The sequence below is a fragment of the Saccopteryx leptura genome, chromosome 11 (genome assembly GCF_036850995.1).
Source record: "Saccopteryx leptura isolate mSacLep1 chromosome 11, mSacLep1_pri_phased_curated, whole genome shotgun sequence".
NCBI classification, from domain to species: domain Eukaryota; kingdom Metazoa; phylum Chordata; class Mammalia; order Chiroptera; family Emballonuridae; genus Saccopteryx; species Saccopteryx leptura.
The window spans coordinates 79,969,502-79,982,282 of NC_089513.1; positions in this window are offsets into that span (position 1 = coordinate 79,969,502).

Below are 12,781 nucleotides of genomic sequence, written 5' to 3' on the forward strand. Positions count from 1 at the left end.
TACATGTTGTTAGCCAAGTTGGTAATTTTGAACCTCGTTTTCTTCTTATGTAAAATGCCGGTCATACCTTAACGGAATGAAAAAAAGACCCGTGTATGAATTGTTTGAGGCTCTAAAGAACACCACGAATGACCCTGGTGAGCTTCGACACTATCCTGTCATGAGGAAAGGAAAGGTGCAGAGGTGGAGGGAGGCGGTTTCACAAATTACCTGCTTAGGGTTCCTACCTGGTTAATGGGCCATTTCCCACCCTCCTCACACAGGACTTGGAAAACACACCCTTTCGATCTACCCCTGCCCCTCCTGCTCTCCCCCTGTGGTCAAGAGTGGGGTTTAAGCATGTCCTCTACTCTATAAAGTCTGTGTGATGGGGGTTGAGGGCCCGTGTGGTCCACCGTTGTATCATTATCAGCTGTCAGCGTGGTGCCCAACATCGACAAGCATGTATTAGTAACTCCAGGAATACCTGATGATGCCTGACCTGTGGAGGTGCAGTGGATAAAGCATCAACCCGGAACGTGGAGGTTGCCGGTTTGAAAACCTGGGCTTGCCCGGTCACATATGGGAGTTGGTGCTTCCTGCTCCTCCCTCCTTCTCTCTCTCTCTTTCCTCTCTAAAATGAACAAAGTCTTAAAAAAATTAAAAAAAGATAAATATCTGATGAGTTCATACGGTTGGGTTGTAAGCAGGAGACACGCACTGCAGTCTTAAACTACCTGTAGAGTAAGCCTACATGAAGCGGTTTGTGTGCATGCATGTATGTGCGTGTAGCAGTGTGCAGCCAGGCGTTCTGTACCGACATGGAATCTGAAGTTAAACTGCTTGGGTTTGGATTGCAGGTCTGCTGTTTATCAAGTGTCTGGGAGTGGGAGAGAGAGTCTCCTGTCACTCCAGAAAATCAGGGTTTTTTCATCTGCAAAATGAAATAGCACCCCCCCCCCCCGAGTTTTGAAACCCGATCAAATGAGATGGCGCATGAGAAAGCACTCTGTTCCTTGAGACACCTAATAATATGAACACAGGCAAGATTATATATTAAGACTATGTATCTGGAACTCCATCCATCCATCCATCCATCCATCCATCCATCCATCCAATTGTCTGCTGTCTATCAACTTATCTTGCTCCAAATGTGGAAAAAGTGAAAGTAGGAGAGAAGGGTGGAATTTCGAGGATCTGCTGGCTGCCACTCCCAGAGATTGAAGCAGCGGGTCCGTTAAACCTGAGCACTCCGTGTTCTGGGTCACCTAGTCCCCGTGGCAGGAGGAAGCTTCTGCAGCAGGGGACCTGGCAGACGCAGTGATGAAATGGCCGTGGAAGCAGCACTCACCTCCCACCAGGTCTCCAGATGCAGAAGAAACAGCCCCGGAGAGTGGGTATGGGTTTCAAACTCAGCTGAACCTCTTTTCCAAGAGCAGGGACACCCAAACTGGGAGCTCCACGTTCTGCCCACTATTTTATTTATGCCCAATGTGACTCTCTGGGTATGGAGAATTTCTCCTGCTGGGTACCTGAGCAATCTTGTCTGAGACAAGAAGACTGAGGAAGGCCCTAGGAACATTGGCTGTTGGGGGAGGAAAGAGTAAGTGAAGGGTGGAGTATGGAAGGAAGGTTCTATTGCCTTGACCTCAGTCCTTTCAGGCGGCGGACGAAGAAATTGGGGCCCTGAGTCGATCGGTTTTGTGCATGGTTGCAGAGCAAATCCCCGGCTTGTGCGGGGCCACGCCCCGTGTTCTATCACTGCCTTTGGCCTCCTCTCCGTCCTCCCACTCTTCCAGTGGAAAATTTACACCTCACGTTGAGCCCTCCACCCCTTACCTTCTACTCTGTGTTCATGGTATCACTGGGAGCTTGAAATGGGCTGGAGTGGCAGTATTTGCAGCGTGGGAATCTCAACGCTACACAGCAAAACTTTTTGTTTTTCCTGGAGAGAGCAGGTTGTTTATACATTTACCAGCACACAACTCACTACCTTCTACACTCTGTTCCTGCCCATTAAGATGACTCTCATCTCTCTTTCTCTGTGTCCCTGTCTCCCTCAGTCTCTGACTTCCTGTCTGCGTATCTCTCTCAGTATCTCTCTCTCTCTCTCTCTCTCTTTCTCTCATGCACACACATGTTGGATCACACTGTTGTGCCTTTTTTCTTCTTAGAAGGGTCTTCTCTCAACTCGCAATGACCCTCATGCTTCTGGACTGATTTAAATCCCACACTTGCCTCGGCACCCCTACCTATATATCTGTAGTGATTGCCATCTGTTCTCCCAATCTTATGAGTAGGCCTAGCACGCTCTTCAAGCAGATACTCCCCGTGCCTCACAGTTCACTTGCTTCACACCTGTGCTCTAATGTCCCACTCCGCAAGCCCTCGCTGACCCTGCTCCTACTCCTAGGGTGGGAGAGAGACCTTCTGGAGGGGGCTGTGATCTGGCTGGTGAATGGCGATGCTGGCAGTATGGACTGTCAGCACAGCGTGGCTACAAATGCCATATGAGCAAAGGCCCCGGGAGGACGCCAGCTGGGCTGTGTCGCCAATGATGCCAGGGACTTGCTCTGGGTTGCCTGGCAATGAACCAGGAACAATGCCGCCTCTCTCCCCGTGGGAGGATCAGCGAGTGTTCCCAGGGGCGGGGAGGATGGTGCTCCGAGCTGACACCCACACGGAAAATGCTGCTTCTTATTCAAGTCTGCTCTCCTGCTTTCTTATGAAAGGGGAGAGCGTAGGCAGCGGGTCCCTCTCTGGAGCACAGCCCGCTCCTTGAGAACCGCCCCTCCCTCCGCTCATGGCTCTGAGGCCCACGAGTTCCAGCAGCAACAAGTGACACTGCGCCCCCCGTTGTCAAGACAGAATCCACAGCGGGAACACCTGTTCAGTGACCTCCAGAGGCGGTAGCCCAGGAAAGGAGAGGGTACAAGCTTTCAGGAAGGGGCCTGAGGTCGAATTTTTTTTCATTGTTATTTTAATCACCTTCTTGTCTTGTCTTCTCCAATGCTTACTTAAGGAAAACTGCCGACCACAACAGCCCTTTCTGTCATTTTCTGTCTTTCCCCTTAAATGCCCCTGCTCTATGATCGTTCGTTCCTATCCTACTTCCTCTCTTTCCCTCTCCATTTAGCACCAACTATTTTTAAGGTGCCCTTAAAAAGAGTAGCTGTCTTGTTTTCACACTTAGGTGGTGGTCAGTGTTGAAATAAGTGGAGACCCCGCCACGGTGGCGCTGTGTGGAGGCAGCTGTCCGCTCACCTTGCTTGACCCGAGTCCTGCCCAGGCTCGGTCTCTAGGAGCCACACACACCACTGCGATTTCACCTGTGGCTCAGAATCAGGCAAACATTCCTTCTCGCCCAAATGCTATCCAAACGAGAGTTAGAATGTGGGGAATGTGGTTCCTACCTGATTTCTTTACTTTAGATGATAACGCTAACTACGTGACTGGGACTAACTTATTCTTTTTTAAATTTCCGTAAGAAATGTATGAAGTAGATGATAAAGACCAAAGTACCGAGAGCTTGAGTAACTTGCCCAGGAAATACACCGAGTAAAATGGATGGGTCTGAGAGTGTGAAGCTAAGATTAAAACACGGGGAAACCGGTTCATAGTGTCATTAGAAAGACCTCGGAAGATCACCTGAGCCAAAAGGGAGCCCTCGACGGACGCTAGCTGTTGTTGCTTGCTGCTGTTTCTATCATAACGTTACTGTTTTATTACACAATGACACCAGCAGTCCAAGAGCCCAAGCAGCTGAAAAGTGCCTCTTTGGAGGTTTTATTTGGTTTGATGAGGTTATTATTTGTTACTTCAATTTCATATTATTCTCTGTGGTGCTTTAGTCTTTAAGAAATCCCAGGTAATAATCATTTCGATGCAAGTCCAGATTAAGAGCAGAAGGAGAGGCACAGTCCACACGTTTTGTCAATAAGTCTCAACATTTTTAAAATTTTTCTCATTTTCTAACTCTACAAGATACAGACCCTTACTGAAACATTCCAGCCGTGGAGCCAGCCGCTTCTCCAAGGAGCCCTGGCGTGCTACGGGCAATAATTGCTTCTCGAGTGCCACTACTGGTAGGTCATCCCAGCTGATCAAGCAAGGATGTATACGTGCATAATAACCCACACATACACCCACATCTATATCTCCATAGCTGGGTAACTGTACATATATATTTTGAAATATGTTTCTATGAATAGTTCTGATTACAATCCAACAGCACAAGGTTCCTTTTAGCCAAATCTTTCTTTTATCCACCAGGGAGAACACTGGGTCTCATCTCTGACAACACATTTTTTTTTTCCCTTTGTTCGATTCTAGTAGACACATAAGTAGTTTCAGAATTGTTCGCCGATACCCGTGAGAGAATTATTTTTATTAGATTACAGCCTTTAGATATAGCTCCTTTTGTCATTCAGCTCCGCAGTATGCAGTCACGATATTGTCTTTCACTGTTACTTGAGTTAATATTTATCTTCTTCGACCCCTTCCATGATACGTTATTAATTTAATATACAGTTTGGTTCATCTGTTAATGCTTGTATTCCATTTTGGATTCCTTCATCTGTATGACTGTGAATAGTTTATTTTCCTGGTACATGGAACATTACCGTACTTGTAAGAGTGAGAGTTACACAGCAAGATAGACTCAGAAAGCTGTACCTTGGCTCCTCAGTTCTACTATTTTGTTGCTGTTCCTGACCTTTCCTATTCCTTTCTAACCCACCCCTGACAGATAACCAATCTTTTCGTTGTATTAGTTTATCCTTTCCGGAAAAAAAAAAAAAAAAAAAAAAGCAGAAAAAAATAGTGTTTTCTTACACCCTCCTTTTTTCCTCACAAGGGATGCTGTTGCTCCTGGTTTTTTCTCTCAACTGTATGTCCTGGAATTTGCTCCTGCTTAGTTCACAGAGATCAATCTTATTTATTTTTGTAGCACACATCATAACCCCGTGTGGATGCAACCTAGTTTATTCAACCACTCTCTCATGTGTAGTAATTAACTTCTTTCCAACACGTCACTGTTTCAGACATTACTGCCATGAATAATCTTGGTTATGCAACTCACAGTTTTGATTGTTGAATTGACTCAAAGAGAGAATAATTTCAATATTTATTTTTTTTCCTTTTTAAAGAACGTTTTCCAGAAATGTTCTACACGAAAAGCCAAGATAAAAATGCCATTTTTTTTTATTATTATTCATTGAGAAGTGGGGAGGCAGAGACAGACTCCCACATGGACCCCAACCGAGATCTACCATGCAAATCCAATAGGGGGCAATGCTCTTCCCATCTGGGGCGTTGCTCTGTTGCTTAGCAACTGAACTATTTTAACTCCTGAGGCAAAGGCCATAGAACCATTCTCAGAGCCCAGGGCAAACTCACTCCAATTGAGCCATGGCTGCAGGAGAAGAGGGGTAGTGGGGAGGGGAGTGGTGGAGAAGCAGATGAGTGCTTCTCCTGTGTGCCCTGACCCAGGATCGAACCGGGGACATCCACACACATGCCAGGCCGATGCTCTACCACTGAGCAAACCACCCAGGGCCTAAAATGCCAATTTTACAATTCCAGAATGGAGAAATGTGTCCCAACGGATAGAGTTCTACAGGTGGTCTTCAGAGTTTCACCATGTCTGTGCTTATGTAACACACCTTCTAGGAGAAAGCTGGGAAGGACTCATTTGTTCAGCTCAAATCCCCTCTTTCCCAAACTCTGTCTTCAATAAAGCAGTTATGTTAACAAATTAAAAATATCCAAAGTTCAGAATTAAGTGCTTAACACCCAGAATGGCTGAGTAAATGCAACCAAGTCCAAGCTCCCTTTCCTTACAACTTTTCTACAAATCACATTGGTTTTCTTAGCACAATTATTAGGCTCATGATGTGCTACTCAGTTTTCATTACTCAGGGTTCCTTAGACTCTTAAAACAGTAATAGTATAGTACCTTCTTAGCTCTTAGAAGAGAAATACACGAGACTATTTCTTGACAACAATAACATGAGCACAACGCCTTCCTCTTGGGCCATTGAGCCAGAACAATGAGATGAGGACTGCATTTTACAAAACCACTCCGCGCGCGCCACACAAACACACACACACACACACACACACACACGAGGTTTTTTTTTTTTTTTTTTTTTTTGTCTTTTTTCTGAAGCTGGAAACGGGGAGAAAGTCAGACAGACTCCCGCATGCGCCCGACCGGGATCCACCTGGCACGCCCACCAGGGGCGATGCTCTGCCCACCAGGGGGCGATGCTCTGCCCCTCCGGGGGGTCGCTCTGCCAAGACCAGAGCCACTCTAGCGCCTGGGGCAGGCAGAGGCCAAGGAGCCATCCCCAGCGCCCGGGCCATCTTTGCTCCAATAGAGCCTTGGCTGCTGGAGAGGAAGAGAGAGACAGAGAGGAAGGGGGGGGGTGTGTGGAGAAGCAAATGGGCGCTTCTCCTATGTGCCCTGGCCAGGAATCGAACCCGGGTCCCCCGCACGCCAGGCCACGCTCTACCGCTGAGCCAACCGGCCAGGGCCGAGTTCTACAGATAATGTTGAGCAAATAAGTTTATGAAATCTGTGTTTTCTGAGTTTGCTCACTTTTGTTGTTAAAAATGGCGCTGGTCTGAAATTGCTAATTACCTTTCTGCTTGGGAAGAGTCTTTGTTATGCTAATGTGTGCTGGAGGAGGGGTCTTTGTGGGCCCAGGGAGTTTTTTTCTAAGGAGGGGAAGAAGAAGCCAAGATGGAAGGGTAGGAGAGAGAAGCCAGTTTTGTAGAGTAAGAAGCTATGCTGGCAGATGGGGAACCAGAGGTGACTTAGACTGGTGGGGGCTTTTGATTCTAGAAGAAAACAGAAAAGACTCTCCTGATTGTGGAACTGGAGAATGTGTGAGTGGATTTTGGTGCCTTGTGTGCTTTTACTCGCCGGCCAGTTGAGAGGCTAGAATAAAAGAATGACCCACCATTTTTTGGCTCCACAGTTTCTATACTGTCTGCCCAAATCTAACGGGAGCCTGCTGGTGCATGTCTGCAATGATGGCTGTGGACCTTGGCCTTACAGATAAATAAAACTCCATGCACTAAGCTCTGTATTTCATATTCTACTCTAGCTCATTAAAAAAAGAAACATTCTGGCCCGGGCCGGTTGGCTCAGTGGTAGAGCGTCGGCCTGGCGTGCAGAAGTCCCAGGTTTGATTCCCGGCCAGGACACACAGGAGAAGCGCCCATCTGCTTCTCCACCCCTCCACCCCTTGTTCCTCTCTGTCTCTCTCTCTTCCCCTCCCGCAGCGAGGCTCCATTGGAGCAAAGATGGCCCAGGCGCTGGGGATGGCTCCTCGGCCTCTGCCCCAGGCGCTAGAGTGGCTCTAGTCGCAACAGAGCGACGCCCCGGAGGGGCAGAGCGTCGCCCCCTGGTGGGCGTGCTGGGTGGATCCCGGTTGGGTGCATGCGGGAGTCTGTCTGTCTCTCCCCGTTTCCACATGATATGAAGCACTTTTTTTTTTTTTTTTTTTTTTTTTTTTTTTACAGAGACAGAGATAGACAGGGACAGACAGACAGGAATGGAGAGAGATGAGAAGCATCAATCATCAGTTTCTCGTTGCGCGTTGCGACTTCTTAGTTGTTCATTGATTGCTCTCTCACATGTGCCCTGACCGTGGGCCCTCAGCAGACCAAGTAACCCCCCGCTGGAGCCAGGCAAGCTGGGGAGCTCTTTGCTCAAGCCAGATGAGCCCGCGCTCAAGCTGGCGGCCTCAGGGTCTACGAACCTGGGTCCTTCCTCATCCTAGTCCGACGCTCTATCCACTGCGCCACCACCTGGTCAGGCTATGAAGCACTTTTGACCTGTCATCCCTTCCTGTAAGAATGGCAGTGGTTTCCAGAATTGGGTAAACACCAGAGGAACCGTGAAAGACTTGATAAATATTGAGATTCTGAGACCAGCTGGGGTTATTGGCTTAGAACCATCTGGAACAACACTTTGGAATCTCTATATAAAATTGTTAAAGAAAAAAAACACTGACTCAAAATGGCGCCGCGCATGCTCAGATGTTATACCTAACCTAACCAGTTTTAACTTCTCCAGAAACATAAATTAAATTGAATTTTCTGGTGAAGCACCAGTAAATTAATCTGTCATTATACGTCCTCTCCATCTTCTTTCCTCCCACCCTTCCTCATAAAGAAACAATCAACATAAGGCTCTGGCCAGTTGGCTCAGCGATAGAGCATCGGCCCAGCATTTGTAAGTCCCGGGTTCGATTACCGGCCAGGGCACACAGGAGAAGCGCCCATCTGCTTCTCCACCCTTTTCCCTCTCCTTCCTCTCTCTGTCTCTCTCTTCCCCTCCTGCAGCCAAGGCTCCATTGGAGCAAGGTTGACCCAGGCACTGAGGATGGCTCCATGACCTCCGCCTCAGGTGCTAGAATGGCTCAGGCCACAAAGGAGCAAGGACCCAGATGAGCAGAGCATCACCCCCTGGTGGACATGCTGAGTGGATCCTGGTTGGGAGCATGCTGGAGTCTGTCTCTCTGCCTGCCTCCCAGCTTCTAACTTCGGAAAAATACAACAACAAAAAAATCAACATGATAAAAATCCTCCAGTTTCCTCCTCTCCCCCGCCCCCCAACACACAAAAGATTTCCAGGTCCAAGAATAATCCTTTCTTTTCTTTTACTAATATCTCTCTTGCCCCACCTTTCTTTTTGTAAAATCTCATTTTATACAACTTTTTGGATAGTGCTTCTAGTTGGCAGATGGGATGTTGCCCAATTCTTGAATCACATAATAAAGCCAATTAGATTTTCTAAACTACTCAGTTATATTTGTTTTTTTAACAACACATATGCTCACACACACATTCACACGCAGTAAATAGTGTTGAGATAGTCAGCAACAGGAAAGTGGAGTTTTCTGATGTTACTCATATTTCATCTTAAAAGAGTGTCAAATAAGTGTTTAAATTTATAGTGGTAGATTCTCAATGTCTTCCGTAAGTCTTTCAAATTATTTCATTTATAACAAAACACCCTGTACCATAAGAGATGAATAATGAAAGAGTTGAAAGATCCCATAATTCAGAGAGTTTAAGTCCCACCAACTCAGAAGTAGTAAGAAATACCCTGAGAGCCTGACCAGGCGGTGGCGCAGTGGATAGAGCGTCCGACTGGGGTGCGTAAGACCCAGGTTCGAGACCCCGAGGTTGCCAGCTTGAGCTCAGGCTCTTCTGGTTTGAACAAAAGCTCACCAGCTTGAGCCCAAGGCTGCTGACTAGAGCAAGGGGTTACTCGATCTGCTGAAGGCCCGAGGTAAAGGCACATATGAGAAAGCAATCAATGAACAACTAAGGTGTCGCAACCCGCAACGAAAAACTAATGATTAATGCTTCTCATCTCTCTGTTCCGTCTGTCCCTGTCTATCCCTCTCTCTGTAAAACAAAAAACAAACAAACAAACAAACAAAAAACACGAAAAGAAATACCTTGAGAAAAATGAGGCATTTAAGAGAAAACTGCCATTTGTTATGCAAATTGAGTCATTCACAGGAGTTTAGTCATTGAAGGTGAGAACCCACTGACCCATTGTTCTGGATCAAATGCTCATAAATCACTTTCCCTGGTTTGTTGGTTTGATGATTCCATAGTTGGATAGTTACCAATTGGTCTACTTGGGAACCTTATCCTCTACCTTTTTATTTTAATATATATCACAGGGTGTACAGTGGTCCCTTGTCTATTGTGGGGGTTAGGTTCCAGACGCCCCTGTGATAGGCAAAAATCTGCGAAGTAGTGACTTTATATTGATGTTATGATTTATATATGTTTTAAGGCTTTATAAATGCTCCCCACACTCTTATACAACTTTCCCACACTGTTATTATATTAACCTTTCCCACACCCTTACAAACACTTCCTATGCTCTTATGAAATGTAGAAACACCATATCCTTGACCATAGAACGAGTTTTGCAAGATTTGCAGATGAGTAAATGAAAGGAGTTCTGTAAAGGCCATAAATGTTCACTAATGTCTAGATTCCGGAAAGCCCTCAGGATGCTACTACCTTAAGAACCTCAATAAAAGGCCAAGATAACTGAGCACATTCTTTTGCTTTTTGTAAAATGCTTTGCTGAGCACTCTCTCCCTAGATTGTTCCAGCGATAACCGAAAACCTGTTTCGCTTCTGTATAACTGCTTTGGCTAGGTGCACACCCCCTGCCTTCTCTTCTGTCGGCCTGTAAAAGCATATCCCTAAGTTCGTCTGAGGCCGCGAGTTCTTTAAGATGTGAATCCATCCACTCGTGGTCGCCAGCATTAAATTAAAGACTCCTTATTTGGCTACTTAATTGCGTGGCAAAACGTTTGTTTCCTCGCCATCCAGATATAGCACTTAAACACTTTCTACACTCTTAAACCTATGTAATTTTAACAACATACAAAGTTCTATGTGGGCGCTCGCCAGTGAACATACTACAGCTTAAATCAGGGGTCTCAAACTCACGGCCCGCGGGCTGCATGCGGCCCGCCGAACAATTTTGTGTGGCCCGCAGACTAATCCACGAAGTTCAAAATATTTTGGATAAAATTAAGTAAGCCTAGGGGCCTACTTGTATTTTTCATTTCTCTAGCATCCTAGCTAGATATTAGCTTAGTTAACAGCAGTTGTGATGCGAACTACAGTTTCTGGTCGTTTTGTGACACTGAAAAGTGTTGCGTAACAGTTGCCTTTTGTAGACCTAGTGCGGCCCGCCGAACGGCTGTGATCTTGCTCTGCGGCCCACATGCTGAGTTGAGTTTGAGACCCCCTGGCTTAAATGATGAAGATGAGGATGAATTAGCTGCGCAGTACGGATGACGATGAAGGTGATGACGATGAGATGAATGCGCTGCACAGCCAAGATGAATGCACTGCACTCTTCCGAAGGCACCACTTCCTCAGACGCCGCATCTTCACCCTCTTCCGCAACTTCTGTTTTCACTGAAGGCATAGGTGTAACTGGTGTCTCCTTCCCAGTGAGGAACATAGTCATGGCGAGTTGCTGACGCTGCGTTTTCTTCTGGGTGAGAAGGTGTTTTATAAACCGACATGCCACCCTCAACTGCAACAAATGAAGCACCTGGGGCTCCCATTCTTGAGCCACTCGCTGAAGTTCTTGGGCCTTTCTGACCATGGTTGCGAGCCGATCGAGTGTTAGGCCAACCTCCTCTTCTTCTTCAACCCCTAGTTTCTTCTAGTTCCTCTTCCTTTTCAGGCATAGAGCCCCCTTCCTTGATGATGGTTTTGAATGTGTTGTTCATGGACTCCTCGGCTCCGGCTTTATCGGCAGAGGCAGCTTCTCCACGCAGAGAGACGCTCTTAAGTCCAAAGCATTTCTGAAACTTGTCAAACCAGCCCTTGCAGGCATTCAGTGGGGTTGTTCCGGGAGGAGAAGCACTCTATGGTCCTGCTTCTGCATCATCATCCTCATCCTAGTCACTGTCGCGAATGTGCCCACTTTCAGCGAAAGTTTCTTGGCCTTCGTGCTGAGGGTGTTGGTGTCCAGCGAGAGACTCTTCTTCCTGCACTCACTGATCCGCAGGGCCAACGCAAACTCAATCCTCACAATGGCCTTATTGCGGGAAATTACCACCTTCTTCCCAGACCTGTTAAAAGACACTGTTGCTGTCGTCCTTATATTCTTTTCGTCCTTCTTTGTGTAGCAAATCAAAGATTCATTCATCCCCTAATGGCGGTCTACAGCCGCGTAGCTTCTCCCTTCCTTTAGCATGTTGAGGAGTTCTATCTTTTCTGTGATGGTAAGCGTCTTCCTCTGGCACTTGGGTTCAGTGCCAGAAGACTTAGAAGGCGTAGAACGTTTGGGCGACATTGTAGGGCTCAAAATAAATACAATTTCTTACGAGAATTTTACAAAAACACAACACCAGAGAGGAACACTACACACAGCTATCAGAGTAGATGTGAAATGGACAAGGAGAGATGTTGAAGGCAGGCTATACTCAGGAGATGGAGTCACATGGACAAACTAGCTCAAGTGGAAGTGGCCGTAGCTGTGTTTTTCACACGTGCAAGTGTTTGTCTACTCATCTGCTGTACACTCTGTATTTTATTTCGATTTAATATTCTTTTAATATGTTTTAAATAATATTTTTTATTTTTTATATTGTTTTCAATTTTTTGGCTAGAAAATGCTTATTTTACTGCCAAAATAATTAAAATAATAAATATATAAAAATATCTATATACCGCAAAGTCCCACAATACAGCAAAAAATCTGCAATACAAAATTAGATATATACAAATTAATAATTCACGATACAGTGAAACAAGGAATAGTGAGCCACATATGGTGAGGGATGACTGTATTTACTTTTAACTTCCATGACATAATTACATTGAAAATGTTTACACATTAAGGCTTTAAACATTAATAATTCACAATACGTTGATACTAGATTGAGCATCAATTTAAATAAAACTCTTTTGAAACATCTCATTAATGTTATAAATCAAAGATGTGTATTTTCTTTTTCTTTTTTTCACTATAACTAGTATATCATAATTTGATCCTAAAGCATGTGCCAAAAGAAATCAGCAAGACTACAGACAGTGTCTTTAGAGTAACTTCATTTCCAGTGGCTTTATAGACCTCATCTGTAGGGTCTATTGTGTTTGAAAATACGGGACAGTAAAAATTAAAATTAATGTGGTGTCCAAGACTCTCTTACAATCAGCTACACCCACAAAATAATATAATATCTCTTTAGGCACTGGCTAAAATTTTATTTTGTCTCTCAAGTACATGGCT